The sequence below is a fragment of the Podarcis muralis genome, chromosome 4, assembly GCF_964188315.1.
Source record: "Podarcis muralis chromosome 4, rPodMur119.hap1.1, whole genome shotgun sequence".
Classification (NCBI taxonomy): domain Eukaryota; kingdom Metazoa; phylum Chordata; class Lepidosauria; order Squamata; family Lacertidae; genus Podarcis; species Podarcis muralis.
In genome coordinates, this window is record NC_135658.1 from 62,339,183 (window position 1) to 62,360,735 (window position 21,553).

Here is a 21,553-nt window from a genome sequence, read left to right on the forward strand (position 1 = left end):
ATTTCCCCTGGTGGGAGCACCCATAAAAGGGCCTCTGATGCAAAACTTAATCCTTGGGCAGGTCTCTAGAGGAGAAGACAGTCCTCCAAGTACACTGGTCCTCAACCATTAGGGTATTAAAGGTTAGAACCAGCTCCCTGGATGGAACACAGAAAGAAACTGGAAGCCAGTATAGATATTATATGGCCAGAATTATATCTCTCCACGTATGTTCATTGTGGGAGGAATTCAACATTACACTATTATGATCATTCTGACAGCACGTTCTGCTTCCAGATGATATGATCTCCCATCTCCTTCTTCTGAAAAAACTATGGATTGGAGAAATGAAGGGATGAAGCAGGGTGTTAAAGATGAAATATAGACCATGGTCACATAAATTTGAATATTCTGCTGCACAAACTAAGTCATTTTATTTTAAATACTACATGCAAGGAACCTGCCAAAAATCCTACAACCTTTCTTCTTTTCCTGATGGTTGCCTCAGACAACAAGCAAATTTATTCACGGTAGGCACACATTCCACATCCTATTCAGTGGATATCATTAAAATGTCAACATTTACTAACAGCTTCCACCCAGACACTGAAGTTACTGCACTTTTCCTCCCAGTAAAAATAAGCATGTCAAAAGCCATTGTGAGATAAATGCTGAAAAATACTGTCTTCTTAAGTAGCGATTCTTCTTTGGTTCCCAAAACTGAAAGCCAGATTTACTTGACACTGTGCTAATCAGAAATATTCCATTTCTCACTGTGATTGTTTCATGTTGGTTAATGAGAGCTTGCATTAACCTACTATTCTTATCCTGGCATGCAGCTTGTTGTGCCAATCTCTGCATGCATTAAAGTGCAAAATTAGTCAAAGCAATCAATGGACCATTAAAATACTGATACCGGTTTCCTAAATGATCCCTGACAGTGACCTAGATAAAGAGTTTTGCGATCAGTGCCCTACTTATCAGATAAAACACACAACCCTGAATGAAATCTCTCATTCATTCATCTCTCTCTCTCTCTCTCTCTCTCTCTCTCTCTCTCTCACACACACACACACACACACACACACACACACACACACACACCTACCTTACCCCATAGATAAATTTAACATAACCTGAGGTGGATCCAAAGGTTCCTTTTCTCCAGTCGGAAACTTCCTCCAACAGAATCTCCTTCCACTGAACTAATGGATGCTTTAGACTCATCCCTCTGTATCTAAATCCATCTTAAGAGACACAGGTACCATACTTGAGGAGGCAAATGTGTGTGGTTCTGTGCCAGGAACTCACCTTTAAAAATTAGCTTCTGAATGTCAAAGTTTCATCAACTTGATTCTCATGTACAGTACAAATCTTGTCACCCAGCAAGATAAATCAAGAGTCTTGTGACACCTTAGAACGACAAATTTATGATGACATAAGCTTTTGTGGAGTCTGGGCCACAACTGCTTACGCTATACTAGATTTCTTAGTCTTTAAGGTGCTACAAGGCTCCCTGTTGTTTTTGCTGCAGCAGTTTAACACTGGCTGCCCCTCTGAAAATTGCCCTCCAACAGTTCATTTTAAGTTTCAATGACAGCTCTGTGTTCCCACTAATGTCAGCTGATCCCTGGTTCATATGATTTTTATGAACCACACAGACATTCATTTTTAGCTTCCGTCTTCTTTATAATATAAAGTATGACATGTTTAAAAACCACTATCTCAACATTAAGCTATACTCACAATGTCCAGCTACGTCTTTAATTTTTCTTTAGTTTTTTCTTTAGATAGTTACATGGTGAATACATTGCATAAGGAGTGGAAGCTCATTTGTTCTCTCACCAGCTGGAATCTGGACCACACCCAGCCTTTTGGTGCAACTATATTGGTAGCAATAGGGATGGGTGGGGTTTATTCAGATTGGATCCCCCCACCATTTATTCTTTCCCGATACGCTAGGCCTCTTTGTTATCTATCACCAGTCCATATTGCCAAGTCTTTAGCTGTACATACAAAGACAGACTCAGGATTCGCCTTCTCTACACAAAACATTAGCTGCAGTACTTCTGGATTGACTCCCTGCTAGTTCCCTGTTGCTGGATTCCACCATTCAGCAACAGGGATCTTTGGTTGCTACAGTTCTGTCAATCAGTTTTCAAACTAAATTTATAGCCTAATTAGAAATCAGTCAGACTTGTGCAATGATATTTCCTCTCAGGTAAGTGTGCACAGGAATGCAGCCTGAAGACTGAACCTGTATGTGACAGGCATTGTCAGAAAAGAGTATTTATCTTCAGTCCTTTGTCTCCAGGAGTTATACACAGCATCTGTGCAAGTGTTTTCCCTATATCACCATTTGTCTTCTTTCTTGCTTCTCTAACAGCAGCTATGAATTGATTCAATAGCAAGGGAGATCTCTGTGAAATGGTGGATAATTGGCTGCCTCATCTCCTCTTCCTCTTGCCTAGCATAACCTTCTTTTTTTGTCTCTACAGAAGAGCTTTCTAAACCTGCCCATGTACTTCAGACATCCATGCCCCTCTTATTACTGATCCAGTTCCACCCACCCTGGTAATCTTTTGGTCTTGACCACCCACTCAGTGTTTCTAGCAACAAAGCCGCAGCTAAAGCATTAATTCACAGGCAAGGTGAGGAGCATGTTTTCATCATCCAACTTGGGGGTGATGATTAATTTTATTTATAACTTGAATCTATATTCTGTCCAGCATCACTTTTAATAAACCAGGGCAGGTTACAGAACACAGACTTAAATATAAAAACAATAAAATAAAAAATACAACAACAATGTGGTAAAACAGCAGATTCACAAAAACCAGTTTGCAATTCACTCTTCAGATCAGTTCCTAGCAGAAACCTGGGTGAACAGGCATGTTTTAAAGTAGCAGCAATCATATGTCAGGAACCTACTTTAGTACAAAATTCTCAGGTGATGACCCATTGTCACTAAGAGACAGGCTAAAATTTTAAAGAGCATGGAATGGGAACATATCAGGAACAATCACTGTGCTGTGCTAAAGAACTGCTCTGCTGAAACAGATCTCCAGTATACCAGTAATTACTACAAAAGCCCTCTTCAGATGTTCAAATTCAGAGTTAAGTGGAAACATAGAGGAGCTCCGAAGCCATAGAGTCAAGCACGCTCTTCCCTGTTGTCCTCTGATTTTACAGGGTTCTAACATTTGTGGGACCCTTCTATGGGTGATATCCAACTCAAACATTCTCAAAATACACCCACTGATTTCAGTGGACCTATTATGAATATGACTGACATCAGCTATCACCTGGCTTTGGACAGCCCCCCTCCAACTCCTGAAGCACAATGAGAACAAGAGCTAAAACTTGTGCACTTGTACCCATGCTTCACCATATATATTTATTTAACAGCAACAATTAATGCCTTAGGGACGTGGGTGGTGCTGTGGATTAAACCACAGAACCTAGGACTTGCCGATCAGAAAGTCGGCGGTTCGAATCCATGCGACGGGGTGAGCTCCCGTTGTTTGGTCCCTGCTCCTGCCAACCTAGCAGTACGAAAGCACGTCAAAGTGCAAGTAGATAAATAGGTACTGCTTCAGCGGGAAGGTAAACTACGTTTCCATGCGCTGCTCTGGTTCGCCAGAAGCGGCTTAGTCATGCTGGCCACATGACCTGGAAGCTGTATGCCGGCTCCCTCGGCCAATAAAGCGAGATGAGCGCCGCAACCCCAGAGTCGGTCACGACTGGACCTAATGGTCAGGGGTCCCTTTACCTTTACCTTTATTCATGCCTTAAGCAGACTAATGTCAGTTTTATAATACATCAGACTAATAGCATCTATGTTTACATAATTGGTTTCACTTTAAAAAAAATATGAAAAGCAGAAAATCAAATAAATAAATAAATAAACAAACCACTCAACTTGAACACTTTGAGAGCTGTTCTGTAATCCTCAATCCTTTCCCTTTCTCAACCTTGTAAACTGGTCTACTTTCACATTTCTGGTGCATGCTAAATCACAATAGCACTTCACTACAGGTACTGTAGTACTGCAACACTTGTACAGATTCACATTGTGATGCACCTAAGTACATGTCCAAAAACAAAGACAAATTCAAAGTTTATCTTGGATTCTAAAGGATGAAAATAACACATTTTGAGCCCCAAAGTAATTCCCTCTCTGGGGGAAGAATCAACTGACGATTTACTTGGACACAGCCAAATTAAACAAGGATGCCAAGTTTTTGTAAGAAGCAGCTTGACACATCAATTCACACAGAGGCTATCAGAGAGCATAAACTCCTGTGGTTAAACCCCAACCCAATTTGTACATATATATTACCGAAGAGAATGTGTCAAAGAAGTCAAGTTCGTGCTCTCCAATGCTTGGCAGATAAGAATTGGTTCCTTATTGTTGCATTAAGAGAGCTATTCTCTTACAGCACAGAAAAAAGAAATTAGCTTCTAGACATTTTAGCAGGCCCTTCCTCCTCAGAATGATAGCATCAAATGAGAGCCAGGAGACATTTCCAAAGCTGCCTTTTAATGCTACCTGCAAAGCACAGCCTATGCTATGCTTTATATACATTTCTTATTAGATCACATGAAGACTGGATTTACACAACTATGATTTTCCACATAACCATCACGATGATCATGTAGGAATCTGAAGTTTCCATCATGTGTCAGCAATCAGGATTGGAGTACTTCACAGTGGAAGAAATACTCTTCTATGAAGAGGGGAACTTATGTGCCATAAAATGATAATATGAAAATTACTACTTCATTATATGAACCCATCATACGGTTTCAAATATGAGTTTCATATTATCATAGCATAATATGGTTTCATAGTATCACTCAATGCTATGCTATGCTATGCTATGCTATGAACATATCATGGGATGTTGCCAACCTTAGCTTTTAGTCTTCTGAGGGCACAGATTCCATAACACCCTATTCCATTGCTATACTGGCCTGATAGTGAAAGATCCTTCTCTGCTCTCAAGGTTTGATGTGAACTCAACATCCCTGCAATTTAAGCGGCTTGTCCTATTCTCACCAGAGGCAAAGAACACCTTCTTACATGCTCCTTTTGCCTTAATTTCATGTGTTTTGAAGCTGTTCACAGGTTATAATGTTGGAAACAGGAAAGCTGTATACAGTGGTACCTCGGGTTACATACGCTTCAGGTTACATACGCTTCAGGTTACAGACTCCGCTAACCCAGAAATAGTGCTTCAGGTTAAGAACGGACCTCCGGAATGAATTAAGTACTTAACCTGAGGTACCACTGTATTGTTATATGGCAGGCTGATCATAAAGAAAGGGCGTTACTCAACACATTATATGTAGGGCTGCCTCTGAAGACGATTCAGAAGCTTCAGCTGGTGCAGAATTCGGCAACCAGGTTGTTCACTAGGGCAAGACGGTTTGAGTATATTAAACTGATCCCTGCCCAATTGCAACAGCTGCCAATTAGCTTCCAGGCCCAATTCAAAGTGCTCAGGACCACAATACCTCAAGGACCGCCTCTCTCCATATAAACCCACCTGTACCCTTTAATCATTGTCTGAGGCCCTTCTCATGTGCCTCCTACACTTGAGAGTGCCAACACGAGAACGGACCTTCTCTGTAGTGGCTCCCCATTTGTGTAATGCTTTCCCCAGGGAGGTTCACCTGGCTCCTTCATCATATATTTTTAGGCACCTGGCAAAAACTTTCCTCTTCAACCAGCTTTTTGGCTACAGCCTTATAATTGGGACTGTTATCATTTAGTTGTGTTTGTTTTAATTATTTACTTGTGTTTTTACCTTTTATTCTGTGAACTGCCCTGAGATCTTGAGATGAAGGACAGTATATAAATATCATAATATAAACTTTCAATGTTCTTCCTATACAACTAAGACCTCTTTTTGCACTTGCATAACTCCCCCTGATTTTGTTACAGTTGTGACTTCAATCTAAAGTTTAAATTCTGTTCCCTGGAATTTGAAAGGGTCTGTTAATGCAATGTAGTATGTTTGCCCAAAGATACACTGAAGGAAAAACAACAAAAATGGTCCAGTGCTGTCCACAAGCCAAGGAAGGCTCTTTGATCCAGTAGATGGACCCATCAGTAGAATAGGAAGGTAAGCTATTTCAGCTGATTTGCCTTTCCCCCTGCAGCTCCTGACAACTTCCTACAATGTTCTGAAGGGTCCCCCAACCCTCTGGGGGTTGTTTTGGGGAATACTGGGGGATTCAGGGAAGGTTGAAGGTTGAATATGCAAAAATCTCATTCCTTCCGTGCTGTTCTGCACTAGGTCAAATAAACTTCTGTCATTGGGACACCACTGGAGATCAGCAAAACCTTATTCCTATGTCCTTCTATTTCCACAAAATATAATGAACTGAATTCTTTCTTTTGAAAATGGAGTACTAGTTGGTGTAAAATATTTACAGTTTTAATTATTTTTTTCTAAAAGTCCATCACAAGAGTTAATTAATACTGTATATATACTTTCGAGCTGAAATACTGGTTAGGCGGAAAATGAATACGTAACTAGGAATATGAATATATGTATCAATTTTCACCACAGTAATTAAAGTGGAAGGGCAGGCAACTATATATGGCAATAATCCTACCCCATTCACAGATATATACTTTATTGAAGAATGCTTAACTTGACTCCTCGGATTTCCAGTTGCCTCAAAATACCACAGCATAAGCCATAACCTAAAGTAGCCATTTACAACTTCTCCAGAGTTATTAATACCACATTCTGCAGTTTTCCTGTCCTCATTTAATGTGCATTACAGCTAGCTGGACATCTTTATCTATTATTCCAACAGGTAGAGTTATTATTTTAACCTGCAGTATAGTTGTTATCATTAACCCTGCCTATAGTTCTAAATGGCATGAGAATTTGGAATGTGGTATAGTTTTCTAGGGGGTGCGCTCCCGTTGCTCGGTCCCAGCGCCTGCCAACCTAGCAGTTCGAAAGCGCCCTCGGGTGCAAGTAGATAAATAGGGACCGCTTACTGGCGGGAAGGTAAACGGCGTTTCCGTGTGCTGCGCTGGCTCGCCAGATGCAGCTTTGTCACGCTGGCCACGTGACCTGGAAGTGTCTCCAGACAGCGCTGGCCCTCGGCCTCTTAAGTGAGATGGGCGCACAACCCTAGATTCTGTCAAAGACTGGCCCGTACGGGCAGGGGTACCTTTACCTTTATAGTTTTCTAGATCCAATGTATGTTAAACTTGCCTGGAACCAAAATGATTTACTGAAAAAGGGTTAAACCGTTGACCTTCGGGAACTGTTTTTACTTGGAAACCCCCTCCCCCAATCTATCAAAAGGAATTTAACATCCTTTAAATGGGATGAATAATGCTTAATATAGTCAACACATGTTATATATCTCAGATTCAGACTGTAGCTTATATTTGAAAAAAACAGTGTCAAAAAAAAGGCAAGAGAGAAAGGTTGACACGGCATTTCATACATAATCAAGGATCTTGAGAAATAAAAAATCTATATAATAGATGAAGATGTAGCTTGCTGACATGAGGAAGAAATAACAGCAGAGAATGCAGATGAGATTTTTGACATAGCATAAGAAAAAAGCCAAGCAATTTCAACTCTGTATGGGGGAAATGCAGTATTTAGACCAATGAATTGCTTGAATTTTGCAGAAAAGCACCAAATATAAAGGATTATTAGTTGGTGTCAATTATGTAGGCATTCAGAGAGTTTGTCGTACAGTTGATCACAAGAAGTGATTACAAATAATTTGTATGCTTTTAGTGGCGAAACATTTCTTATGTTAGCAAAAACTGGCTACAGGGTCAGGAAACCAAGAATAAATTGGCCAATTTTCACCATGGCAAAAGGTTAACCGTGGAATAACTCTCAGGGTTTATTAATAGACCCTGGTGGGGGAGAGAGTGGGAGGGGGGAGTTCTGCCCTCAAAGCACATTACTTCTATTTCAGGTCCCACTGAAATAAATCGGGCTTTTGGTGCTGAAATACTTTGATGATCTGGGAAAAGCTGTTGTCAGATATGACACACAATTTGCTTCAAGTTAGCTAAATCAAGAAAGGATTATGCTCACAGAGACCTAACCGACTGAAGTGAGTGAGCAACAGTATGTGATATGAATATTGACGGATGTGTAGTAGGAAGATATATGGACTTACATAGTGTAGGAGGAAGACATATGAACTCGTACTCAACAGGAGACCAAAATAACAATAGCATCTCAGGAGGGAAGTGATATGCAGCTGCAGGTTTTTTGGTTTTTTTTTAATGTACTGGAAGACATGAAAAATTGTTGTAATGGAGGTATTTGTCATTCTGCCTAACATTTTGACCTTGTACAAGCCTCCTCCAAAGCATCAAGTCCTACTTACATATAGAAATAGAACAAAAACCCATAACTCTTTTGGTTAACTAGTAAGAGCCACACTTTCCAGCCATCTCAACAGATGATCTCTTGCAAATGGCTATAAGAAGTATGAATGTTATCAAGCAACCAGTGGCTACTCTAGAAGAAAGGAGAACATCCTTGTCTGATGTTGGGGGTAGCATTTTTTGTTTTGTTACTATAAACCAGCTTTCTTCAATTGGTTTCCTCTGTTGGACTACATCTCCCACCAGCTCCTTTTTCATTGAAGCTAATCAGCACTTTCTGAGCTCTTCATTCCTCTCAATTAATGGAAATTGCTTCATCTTTGCTGTTCTTGAGAACAAGGCAGTGCTATTGTAAATCTGTGTTGTTATCTATTTAACATAGGTAGCTAGAAGTTGGTTTTCTTTTTTCTGAAGAGAAAAGAGATGGCTCTTGTCATACTGCACCATGGAGCAACAACCATCAAGCATGTGTAGTGCAGTGCTACAGTTGCTTCCGTATAACCACCTGCAAGGGGAAATTCCTCAGTAAGGCCAGGCAATCAGTAGTAAAGGGTTCATGGAAGGAATTTTAAAACATACTGGAAAATTATTCTCTTTCTCCTTGCACAATGTGAAGGAAACAAAACAACTCAGTGCCTATGTATTAGTTTGGTTTAAGGATCATGGACAAAAAGAGCATGCTGTGTCTTGCTGAGTAGAAAAGAGGACAAAGGGATATAAAGCTTTCAAATAAATAGATAAAAAGTTATGTAAAGAGACTACTGAGTCTTATACTGATAAGGTAAATAATCTAATTTGGCAGCTCTTATAATTATGCAGTTGACCTTTTGCACAAAAGAATGTAAAAATTTGCAAGTCCCTCTATGACCAGATATACAAAACAGAAAGAAGACATTGGTGAACAGTGTCAAGGATGTCAAAGAAATATCATCATAAGATTAATTGAGAATATTTTAAGATTTGTATCCTAAGTAGGGAGAGTAATAGCAGGAATATAATTGTGTGTTAGAAAAATATTATGCAAAGGCATAGTAGGAGTAGATTTCCCCCCTCGTTATGTCAGCTGCAGGGAAATGTTCAATGCATATTGAGAATTTTAATGTCTAAAGGCAATTATATTCTCACTTAGTGTGTAATTTGACTTTCAGAGGGATTGCTATTTATCTAGAGTTATAATTATTAATGTTAATGATGTATCCAGAACATTTAATAAACTTAATATTGTAGCACATTCTACAGTCTCTCATTGCAAGAAGTTATTCCTCAGGTGTCTTGGTAGTATATTACTCCATTTTTACTGGTATCTGCAAAGCTAGAGATAGAGAACAATTTAATATTCTCTGTAAAGGCCTAAATACATGTTACCTACAACTACATGTTCTTCCTGGGGAATAACAGCTTTGGGGGACGCATGGAGGAGAAATGTTGACCTTAACCTCACTAGCCCACTGCTTCTCCAATCCAGTTTTTATCCAAATACCTTTCTTTTCTCTAGAGTTTCGGGTGTGTTTTTATCTCAAAATATGTATATGGATTACTTAGGAAAAGTTGTGGGGGTGGGGAGGTTGAGGGAGCCACCCCACCTTCCATTGCTTCTCCACTACACTACACCCAAACTGCTCTCCTAAAACTCAAGTGCCATGCTTTTGTTACACATGAAACAAAACACACACCTATTCACTAAGGACTTTGACACTTGAGATATGTATAATTATAGAACCCACCCTATTCTGGTTGTCAATTCTTTGCGATTGCCTTCTGATTGTAATATTGGTTTTAATATTGTGATGCAACCTGTAACTTCCACTTACAGTTTTGCTTGCTGCTTCTGTTGCCTTGTCTGCATCCCTGTTGAATGTGAAATCTGATGTTACATGAATTCTGTTTTGGATTCTGTTAATGTTTTTTCTTTACCTTTCCATTTTCCTGTTTTATCCTTTTGTGGTATACAACATACAAAATATTAAATACAAAAAATAAATAAATGTAACCATGAGAACCCCAACTTTCAGAGGTTAACAGAGGTAACTTTAAATATTGTTACTGCCACTCCCGGCACTACAGCTGCTACTGATTACTCCAGAACTTCCCGAAGGTGTTGAGTTCTGTACAAAACTCATAATAGAGACTTCCATTGTACCTGAGCCATTCTAGTTCTTGTTGCTTTGATGAAATAGAAGAGGTCAATCCAACTTTTCCTTCTTGTTTGTAATAGGGATCACACACTTCCTAGGGTCACTCATACTAGGCTAAGCAATTCTTGTACAATTGCAGAGGATGTGGATTGAATTGCTGAGTTAACTTGACTTTCTGTAGATGGAGTGTTCTTGCCATTTCCCCCCAATATGCTCAGTATGACTAACTCACAGACTCAAAGTGAACTTTCAACACACAGAGAATGCTGTCCAGTCCCAAGATGGCTCACCAGGACTTCTATGCAAGACAGCAGGAAGCATGTTTCTAAACTAGAAAGGGGCAAGCATTATATCTCCAACTCTGTATTTAAAGAGAAAAGCCACAGCTGAAAAGACAAACCGCTATTCCTGACACAGCCTTGTTGCAATATTTTATATGCTGTAATATCCATGCTGCTGTATTTTAGGTCCTTCATACAGCCACAATGGGGTGATTATTCCTGAAAATACCACAGCAATGAAAAAAGAAAAGCTTGCAACAATTGTTATGTTAAGGCAATGGCTTTAAAAATCCCCCAACTTCAGGGAACTCTTTCCAAATTGATTCATCTGTCAAGGGACCTGTCTGTGATGCAGAGGATTCTCAAGAGCATTTTAGGAGATGCTTGCTAATTCTTTTAGGCTTTGCCACTGCTCCCACATGAATTGAAATTAGATACACTCAAGGCTGTCCCAGGACTTTATGGTGGATAGTGGTCAGGTTGCTTTTTCAGGGAAACGTGTCAGTCCTTAGTGATTGTATCATCAAGGAATCCTTAATAAGCTTACAAATACCAGATAACTACTGGCTTAGGCATTTTCCAGATAATAGGCTTCAATCCTAAATTGGCCTTCTCCATATAGAAGGCTCCTTGTAGGAGGGATTTAATCCAGTGGAAGCTCCCACAGTGGAAGGAGGTAGGTGGTTTTGGCAGACCCCAGACCCAACACCACCATTGTCTCAAAGGAATCTTCAACCCCTACAGTAGATTTTTTTAAGGACTAGGGAAACATTGGTAACCAGCAAAAAAAAAATCGCCCTCTCTTCCACTGGGAGCAACTTAGGATCAAAGCCTTTATCCAGGGCCGTCTTGACCATAGGTGCCAGGGGTGTAGGTCACTGGGCTCTCGGGTACCAGGCCGAGAGTCTGGGGCCCAAGAGTTGAGTCCGGGGAAGAGCCCGCCCGTTGGTCGGAGTGCCGCAGCGGGCTGTTCTGTTGCGGGTGGCTCTGTGCCGCGAGTTTGGAGGCGACTGAGGCGGCCAGCCAGCCAGCTCCGCCCTCCTGTGAATCTTGGACAGGGCAACCTGGGGTGTGTGTGTGTGTATCCCAGGCGGATCTTTGCACCGCGGCACCGCATATGCTTAAGACAGCCCTGCCTTTATCTGTAATGCTTAAAATGTAGAACAGTTGATCACTTGTTACACGGGATTTGATAAAGCAACTCTGTCTTGTATTACTAGAAATGCAGATAAATGTGATACAGATAAATGTGACTTTTCTGATATTAAAAGGGCATAATATTGCCATTGGCAAAATCTGATATTCCTGCCTACTAGCACTTCCAATGCCCATGCATTCCTTTCCCTCCCTTTCCCAAGTGCTAACAGTTGCTATCTTGCACTTCCTTCAATAATATTCAATGTAGGTATATTCTGAGTGTTGCTGTGGCCAGCTGTGTCTGTGTCATGGATGACTTTTGATGACAAGAGTAGGGATGAGTGAGAACTATCCCCATTTAGAGCCTGGTAGGAGCTGTTGCACCTAACAGCTGGAATGTTAGTCCAGCCAGGCAACTCTATATAGACATCTGGCTGGCCACTGTGAGAACGGGGGGGGGGGGGGGGGAGAGCCACTGTCCCGATCTTATGTTCTTATGCCTTACACACAAGCAAACAGTAGGCTGAATCTCACATGCAATATTAATATTTACAAAGCAAGAAAATCTTGCATTTCCAGTGGTTCAGCCCAAGGAAAAGGAAGAAAAAAACTTAACTTTAACATTTTGCCCTTTTTTGTAGTGTTGCTGAGTTAATTTGCAACCTCTGATTTCCATCTAGAACCTTTCCTGGAGATATCTGGCATGATAAAGAAAGAAAGCTGGAGAACTCTGCCTGTTTTACAATCTCAGTATTGAAAGAAAAGCTATCACATTAAAATTTTCCCACCTAAAACATGAAAAAACAACCTCATGGACAAAATGGTTTCTTTGTTGTCTGCAGCTAGAGTTTTATTTCCACTTGGAGATGGATGTTCTGTTTATCTGTTTGTTGTATTTTGTCAATGGTATTATTATTTCATATAGAATTATTTCAGCTGCCATTGTGCAAGAATCTTTTCTATTAAGCAGAGAAGAGATGCAGTCTAAATCACTCCTTAAATCATGAGCTGATGCCCAAGAAACTGAGGAATAGGTATAAGGAAGAAATTTAAGAACTGCAGAGCAGTCCATGGAGTGAAATGTTAAGGGTAGTTTTAAAGTGTCCAAGAATCTGAACTGTTTAACTGCAGTGCAGTCAGTTATAGGTAGTCATTATCTCTTACTGTACTACCTTCAATTCCAGAAAAACCTGAACTGCCTCTGGATAAGAAGACTTATGGGAAGAAACTGATATTTTCATTCTTCGTTCATGGATGTAGACAGTGATAAATTAGTAAATGGAACAACATTGTATAAAAATACTTGTACTTTCATGGTCATAATTTAGAAAAGAATCATTTAGATCACAACCATAGATTGTGCATTTTAAGAAGAATGGAACCCATATTTAGATGATCATATATTGTACATGTCTATGTACCTGCTTCACTGCACAGATGTCTGTGGAGACTGCAATAGACTAGAGGTTCTCAGTGTGTGTACATCTCATATACACAAAATGAAATAATCTATGTGTATAAATGTGAGACACATAAAGGTTGCTAGTTTCCATCTACTTGGGAAATGTTTTCTAAGGACAAAATTCATAAAGTATGAGGAGACCCATGAGCTGGATTCATGGATCTATATGACTGTTCCTTGCTAACTTCTAGTTTTGAAAACTCATAAATAAACAAATTCTTTCCAAATTTCCAGATTTATAAACCCTCTCTAGCTTCTGTTACACCTCTGGTTATTATCACTTCTTAAAAACAAACACTTTTTTACCATACAAAATATAAATCCCTACAAATACATATAATAGAACACCAAATAATTATATTTCAAAGTAGGACAACTCTCTAAAGAGACTCAAGAAACTTAAAAGTGAGACATTCCATATCAACTTTAGGTGAACATTGCAACTGAACAAACAAATCATAATGGTGTCCTAATTCTTACTTATATTCTTATTTATATAAAATACTTTGTATATAAAAAAGTAGAATCAAAAGGAGGAAATCTTACAACAACACTAATACAACACACATTCATAAGTGCTATAAATACAGCAGTCCTATTTACAAACTGATCAAACCCTTTCTATCAATATGCACCCTCGGGTAAGCTGCATCTTTTATAGCCTCTTGTGATAAAAATAAAACACTAAGTACATTTCTTTTCTTAACCATTTCCTCCCCCCCCCCCCCCGGTGATGGCAATGAATTTTTGACCATCTGTGTTTATAAAATATTAATAAAATATTCTCATGCAAGATTCAATCAGATACTAATATTGTGGGTGTTAAATACTGTGCTGAGTTAGTGGAGCAAAAAGGACAAGCCCTGTCAAAACATAACTGAGGTAGTTAGCTTGCGTAAATCATCCTGTATTGACAGAAGTGCCCTTCACACATTAACAGAGCCCCATGAGAACCACTTCACTGTGAATTTATCCCATGGCTCTGCTGTAACATTTAAAAGCCCACAACTAGATGGGCGGGCCTGATCATGTGGATCTTTCCTATGTTACTGGCACCCAAGGTGCTACTGCAGTAACATCTAAAAAGGCACCAGAGATAAACTGGAAAGTGTTTAAACTAAAATGGATTGGATATTTGAATAAGTTGCATACACCTCCTTCTTCAAGAGGGGAAAGCCCTCAACCTAGCTAGGGTGCTGTTATAGTTTACAGCACAATGCTGAAAATAAATGTGCTATTTTTCACCAAAATATTGTTTCCCATTACTGAAGAGAAGTGATGGGCCTGAGGGTCTCATGCATTACAAATCTCATGTGCTTTAAATTGCTAGTAAATCACTTGCGTTTTGCCTTTAGTCGTTTTTGCCGAGCTCAGCATTTATTGCTTACAGCTGAATACAGCCACCTAAATCATCCATCACATTTTTATAACCTACTGTAGCTTTCCATTTCATACACCAAGGAACTGGCACATTTTCAGATAGTGCAGGACTGAACACTTTATTCATTCACTGAATAACACAACACTTTCTCTCCCTCCCATATGCACAATACCTTTCACGATTTTGTTTTACAGTAAACTGGGGGAAAGGATACATCCTTAATGATCAAGCTGCAGGAAGTTTGATAATACACATTCTGGATTATTATTATTATTATTATTATTATTATTATTATTATTATTATTATTGTAATCCATTGCTCTATCTGCTTTTAAACTCTTAGGTTAGTAAATACATGCCTCTTTATATATGCAAGCATATTTGAGAAGAATTCTACATTTACTAAAGGTTTCCACTCCCTTTTGTATGCTTACATGACCAGGACAGTTTAAGAAGCTGCTACCACCTCTGCTAGGGACGCGGGTGGCGCTGTGGGTAAGCCTCAGCGCCTAGGGCTTGCCGATCGAAAGGTCGGCGGTTCAAATCCCCGCGGCGGGGTGCGCTCCCGCTGCTCGGTCCCAGCACCTGCCAACCTAGCAGTTCAAAAGCACCTCCGAGTGCAAGTAGATAAATAGGGACCGCTTACTAGTGGGAAGGTAAACGGCGTTTCCGTGTGCAGCTCTGGCTCGCCAGAGCAGCGATGTCACGCTGGCCACGTGACCCGGAAGTGTCTCCGGACAGCGCTGGCCCCTGGCCTCTTGAGTGAGATGGGCACACAACCCTAGAGTCTGTCAAGACTGGCCCATAGTGGCAGGGGTACCTTTACCTTTACCTTTTTACCACCTCTGCTGCTTCCTAGCATTTCATTACTACTTAGTAAGTGATATACAGAAAGCGCTTGAGATCCCTTCCAGGTTCAACTATATCTAGTCATCAGTATATTTTCACAGGGTGTATTCATTCTGTCGCTGTATTCATCTTGCTCATTCTTGAGCTTTCGATCAGTGTTACTTTATTTTCTCTTGTGTTTCAAATGTTCTTTACAAACACAAAGTGGGATTTCATTTATGTACAGATTTTTCTGTGACAGAATGGCAATGCAGATATCAACAGCTACGGTGTGTACACAAACCCATTTATTCAATGATGATTTTGCCTTAATTAATGAGACAAAAAAAAGAGCTGTGAATCAATTGGTTTATTTGTTTCCAAAACTGTCTGCCGCTCAGGATTTCAGAATGTGAATAAATCTTTACGAACATGCCTGGGTGCTAATATCCTTGGTTGAGCACCTTCTCTCGGTCCCATTAACATGAGAGGCACAGCCAGTGTTCGAAACTCCTGTTGTTCCAGGCGCATTTTGCAACAGGGAATTTCATTAGTGTGAGCAGTTTCTGAGCTCTGGGCATAGTACTGCACCTAAGATTTCAGAGTGGAAGGAAAGGAGGACCTTTTCCTGCCTCCCCACTTCCAGCTACTCTCTGAAGACTGGAGAAGAGACCCTCTTAAGAATATTAGGGGGTAGGCAGGGGAAGGACTAGACCATGTGAAAAATGAAAATTTAATTTAGTTCATTAATTTTCAGCTTTGAATTCTTGTTATTAAAAAGTGCCTAAACATTCCATGGTTGCGCCCATAATCTAGGTTTAAGATGCCATTTAGCTCCTAGTTTTCATATCTGTTTCTAACATTGGGCACAGCTGGTCATAACAAGAGAGCCCTTTTGGGACTACTGCCATATTGTGGAATCTCTACCCTAAAGAGATTAGGTTTTAGGGTTAGGCCAGCAGGCTAAGACCTTCCTATTTAGACCAGCCTACAAATTAAGACCTTTGGCATTCCACACCATTGGTCCAACTTGGTACAGAACAGCTTCTTATTTTCCCACATAAAATGCATAAGGACCAAAAATAACAGAACTGTCTGCCTTGAATTCTATTTGGGGAAAGAATAACTATAATTAAAATAATTAGCTTTCATTTATTTGCAGCTTACATATACCACAACTCTATATGGTTTATTAGCATTACAGTGGTACCTCTGGTTATGAACTGAATCCGTTCTGGAGGTCTGTTCATAACAAGAAACTGTTCTTATCCTGAGGCGCGCTTTCGCTAATGGCAGAGGCATGCGATTTCCGCTTGTATCCTGGGGCAAAGTTCACAACCAGGAGCAGCTACTTCCAGGTTAGCGGAGCTTGTAACCCAGAGCTTGCACAACCAGAAGCGTTCGCAACCAGAGGTACCACTGTACTATATAGGGTTCTGTATAATTTTGCTTCACAGGCAAGATTGAATGATATGTGAGACTTCTGTTGCATTCATGTAAACAATACATCTTAAGGGAGGAACATCCAAATTTCTCGTATATTTATTTACTCACTAGCTAGATCCCCTGAACAGGTTATGTAAGGAGCTGTGCAGATGAATGCCCTATAAGTTGTTTCATGGATTTCCAGATAACAGATCCATTCTACATTACACTATCACTCTTATGGTGGTAACTTACATTGAAGCCTGACTGTTGGTAGGGGTGGAGGGAGAGAGGGAGGATGCAGGTCAGAGCAGAAGATTCCCAACACAAATAGGATGTCTGCTGAGGGTACGGAAACAAAAGGCTATGGTGCTGTGGTGGCGGTGGTGGTTTTTACAATGTCTTGTATTTGTTAATGAGTAAACAGCAAACGAACAAAGCTCAGAACAGTTTAATATGTAGCTATATTTGTCCCCTGTTCTCATGCCCTTATTTCATGCAACCATAGCGGTTCTTCCTGTTCCATCTATGACATTATGCTATATACAACAGCCAAGAGGATCCCGTGCTAAGCTGCCTGTACTTGTGAAAGGGCACAACCTGGTTATGTTGTGTTCTTAGCCCAGCTACAGTCTGTTATGCATCATACCAAAATAGACATAAATGTTCCCAAGCTAGAGTGGCCAGATTTGCATTTGGTAACTTACATGTATGGATGCAAGTTTAGATACTATATTTTAATTCCATTTAAATATAAATACTTCTCACCATATTGGGGAATATAAATCTCACCATCTTGGGGAAGACACAGGATGGCTTGTGTGCCTTCTCAGTCTGCTCATCAAGACTCCTACCCTTTCTTGTTATGGTTCCTTACGTTTCAATCAGATGTAGACTGGGCATCCCTCAAACAGAAGATGCCTAGAAGAGGGCTGTCCTCTGCCAGCCCTTCAGAAGAGAGGACTGAGACCATGGGTGCCATAATGATTACTCCAAAGCAGAACAGCTGAGCTCTTACCTCTCTTGCCCTGATCTAGCCACTGTGATCCATGCGGTGGTCACCTCCAGACTGGATTATTGTAACTCACTCCACATGGGGCTGCCTTTGAAACTGACCCAGAAACTCCAGCGGGTGCAGAATGGCACGGTGAGACTCCTTACGGGGTCCTCGCTGCGGGATCACATTCACCCAGTGCTATACCAGCTACACTGGCTACTGGTGGAGTACAGGATCAGGTGTAAGGTGCTCGTTTAAACCTTTAAAGCCCTATACTGCCTAGGACCCTCGTACCTACGGGACCGCCTCTCCTGGTATGTCCCACGGAGGACCCTATGGCCTTCAAACAAAAACATCTTGGAGGGCCACAGGGAGGTTAGGTTGGCCTCAACAAGAGCCAGGCCTTTTTCAGCTGTGGCTCCAATCTGGTGGAACACTCTGTCACAAGAGACTAGGACCCTGCGGGACTTGACATCTTTCCTCAGGGCCTGCAAGACAGAGCTGTTCCACCAGGCCTTTGGCCAGGGCACAGCCTGACCACCTCCTTTGGCAATCCTCACAGAACCCTAGCCCAATGGTTGCCATTAATTTGATTTGAACTGATTTTATAATGAACTGATTTTAGAATGTTGTATTATTTTACTGTTGTTAGCCGCTCTGAGCCCAGCTTTGGCTGGGGAGGGCAGGATCTAAATAATTTATTCTTATTACTATTATTTTGGTGGAGGAATCAGGCTCCTAACATGTCCATATGAGACCTACTAGAGCAGGCACCCCCAAACTTGGCCCTCTAGCTGTTTTTGGACAACAACTCCCATCATCCCTAGCTAACAGGACCCGTGGTCAGGGATGATGGGAGTTGTAGTCCCAAAACATCTGGAGGGCCGAGTTTGGGGATGCCTGTTCTAGAGCTATAAAATTGGGCACAAATGTGTGCTAGTAAGATTTAAGTAGTGAAGACAAATCGGAAAGGGGACATTAACAAAAAATTCACAGATACAAGATATGCCTTTACCACTGCAGATGAAGCCAGTGTGTATTATCAGGCTGAAACATTGCTTTATGTATTGGTTCTTGCATGCTTAGATCTTTAGTCACTATCTATTTTAATAACAAAGTATTGTACAAATTTGCTATTTCCCATGTTAGGAGTGCACCAATTTATTTTTTTCCAAGTAATATTGAGACCATTTTCCTTGGTCCGAATGAATCTGGTGGTGAGACAACTCCAAAGTAGCTTTGATTGTCAGCCTCATGTTCTGATAAAAAACTTGTTTTAGAAACCTATGATGCATGAATAGGTTTCAAGGTGAGCAACTACAAAAGAGGCATTATAGCCTACAAAACAGGATAAATGAAGGTTGTGAGTAGTACGGGGGGAAACTCCCTAGTTTAAAAATCATGTCACAGCATGCAACAAAATAGAAACCTCTCTCACACATGGCTGCAAGAATAATTACGGTTTCAAACTAAAAAGCACGAAGATTTGTTGATTTAAAAAACCCCCACCCTGTAGTATGTGACAAATTAAGTGATGTTACATTGGCAGGAAATATATTGTTAGATCTGAAATGACAGAATTTTGCATTAAGCAAATGTTTCAGGAAAAGCTTACTGCCAAATATTTCCTTCTTCTTTTATTTTTGCTCTGAAGACTGCTTAGTAACATTTTAGCCATTGGTTATAAAACAGAACACTTTATTTCACATGCCACTGGCTCATCTGCATTTAATATTCTATTCCATTTCAATTTTTCACATTAAATTGTGTGTGTGTGTGTGTGTGTGTGTGTGTGTGAAAATACCGGGAAATGCTGGCAACTTTTGTACAGTAATTTATGTACCACAGTTCTCTAACGAGAAGCCAGGTATTTTCACAGGGAATTATGGATTCTGAAAAACAATATTAAATCCAGGGGTCGGATGGGGTGGCGATGGTGCAAGTACAGGGAAATGCTGGCAACTGTTGTACACTAATTTATGCCAAACAATTCTCCAATGCGAAACCAGCTATTATCATCACAGGGACTTATGGACTCTAAAAAGCAATTAGCAGAGCTCTGGAAAATGGCTCTGGAAGGTTCAACTGCAAAGACAAAACAGAGTTCTTGAATGACCATTTTACTCTTGCTTAGCCCTGCATCATCATCATCATCATCATTTATATCCCGCCCTCCCCAGCCGAAGCCAGGCTCAGAGCGGCTAACAACAGTAAAAGTAACACAATTTACATAAAACTGTGCATTGGGGTTACGCTCCCTTGACACACAACCATTTCACATTCATCACCATGTGTGAATAGCTCTACATATGTGGAGGGATCCTGGTGAGTCAGGTGTACACCTTTATGCTTAGAGTGCTCCTTCTGATAACCATCAAACAGACGATTTTTGGAGAAATGTGTTGGTGATAGCAGGCCATGGGAATTGTATCTTGTTGGGCTGCTGAGATTTCTCTAGGTTTAATTTCCTGTGGTGGGTTTAGTGTGGAGGCGGGTTGATTTCTTTTTATATTATTATAATTATAAATTTACATATACACTACATTTTTCCTGGATGAGACTCAAGGTGGCTTACAGATAAAAATAAGAAAAGCATACAAAAACATTTTTTTAAAAACTGAACATTGATAGAATTAAGACTACAGTGGTACCTCGGGCTAAGAACTTAATTCATTCCTCCTGGAAAGCCTAGCCAGCGACACCGTCTCTCACCTGCACGTCGTCTCCGACAACCTGGTGCAGGTGGGCGAGACTCTGCACGAGTTGCTGCTCCACAGCCACACGCACTCGGCCGATCCGTACGGCATCCGCACCCCTCTCCACGGGGGCCCATCCCAGCCCTGTTCCCCGGGGGCCCCACCTGCCTCTCCCCTCCTCAAGGAAGAAGCTTGGCTGCTACCTGCCGCCGGCTTCCGACCTCACGGCTCGGCCCCACCCTGAGCCACCCCCCTCTCCCAAGTTTTTGAGACTCCATCAGATTTGGGCAGGCGCAGCACGAGGGACTCCATTTTTCCCCCTGTGCTGAGGGGGGCGGGCATTTGCCAAGGTCAGTGTTTGTATCCTTACAGAAAAGCCTCCAGACTTTTGTAAAATTTTATTTTTTCAATAAAATTTAAAAATGAAAAAAAAGAAGAACTTAATTCATTCTGGAGGTCCGTTCTTAACCTGAAACTGTTCTTAACCTGAGGTACCACTTTAGCTAATGGGGCCTCCCACTGTTGCCGCACGATTTCTGTTCTCATCCTGAAGCAAAGTTCTTAACCCGAGGTATTATTTCTGGGTTAGTGGAGTCTGTAACCTCAAGCATCTGTAACCTGAAGCATCTGTAACTCGAGGTAACACTGTATATACATATTTTAAAAATATGTTAAAACCAAAGAATAAAATAAAAACACTGCAGCACTAGCCCTTTCGTTAACAGCAGTCAGTTCCCAAAGACCTGTTGGAACACGAAAGTCTTCACCTGCCTGCTGAGGGGCAACAATGAGGAAGCTAAGCTAGCTTTTCTAGGAAGGAAATTCCAAAGTCTGGGACTA

The 21,553-nt window shown here is 40.8% G+C and overlaps 1 protein-coding gene across 3 annotated transcripts in view; it reads right to left on the reverse strand.

Moving 5' to 3' along the window:
- IL1RAPL1 (interleukin 1 receptor accessory protein like 1) overlaps window positions 1-21,553 on the reverse strand; it is a 648,622-nt gene that overhangs the window by 46,550 nt on the left and 580,519 nt on the right. The window lies entirely within an intron of this gene.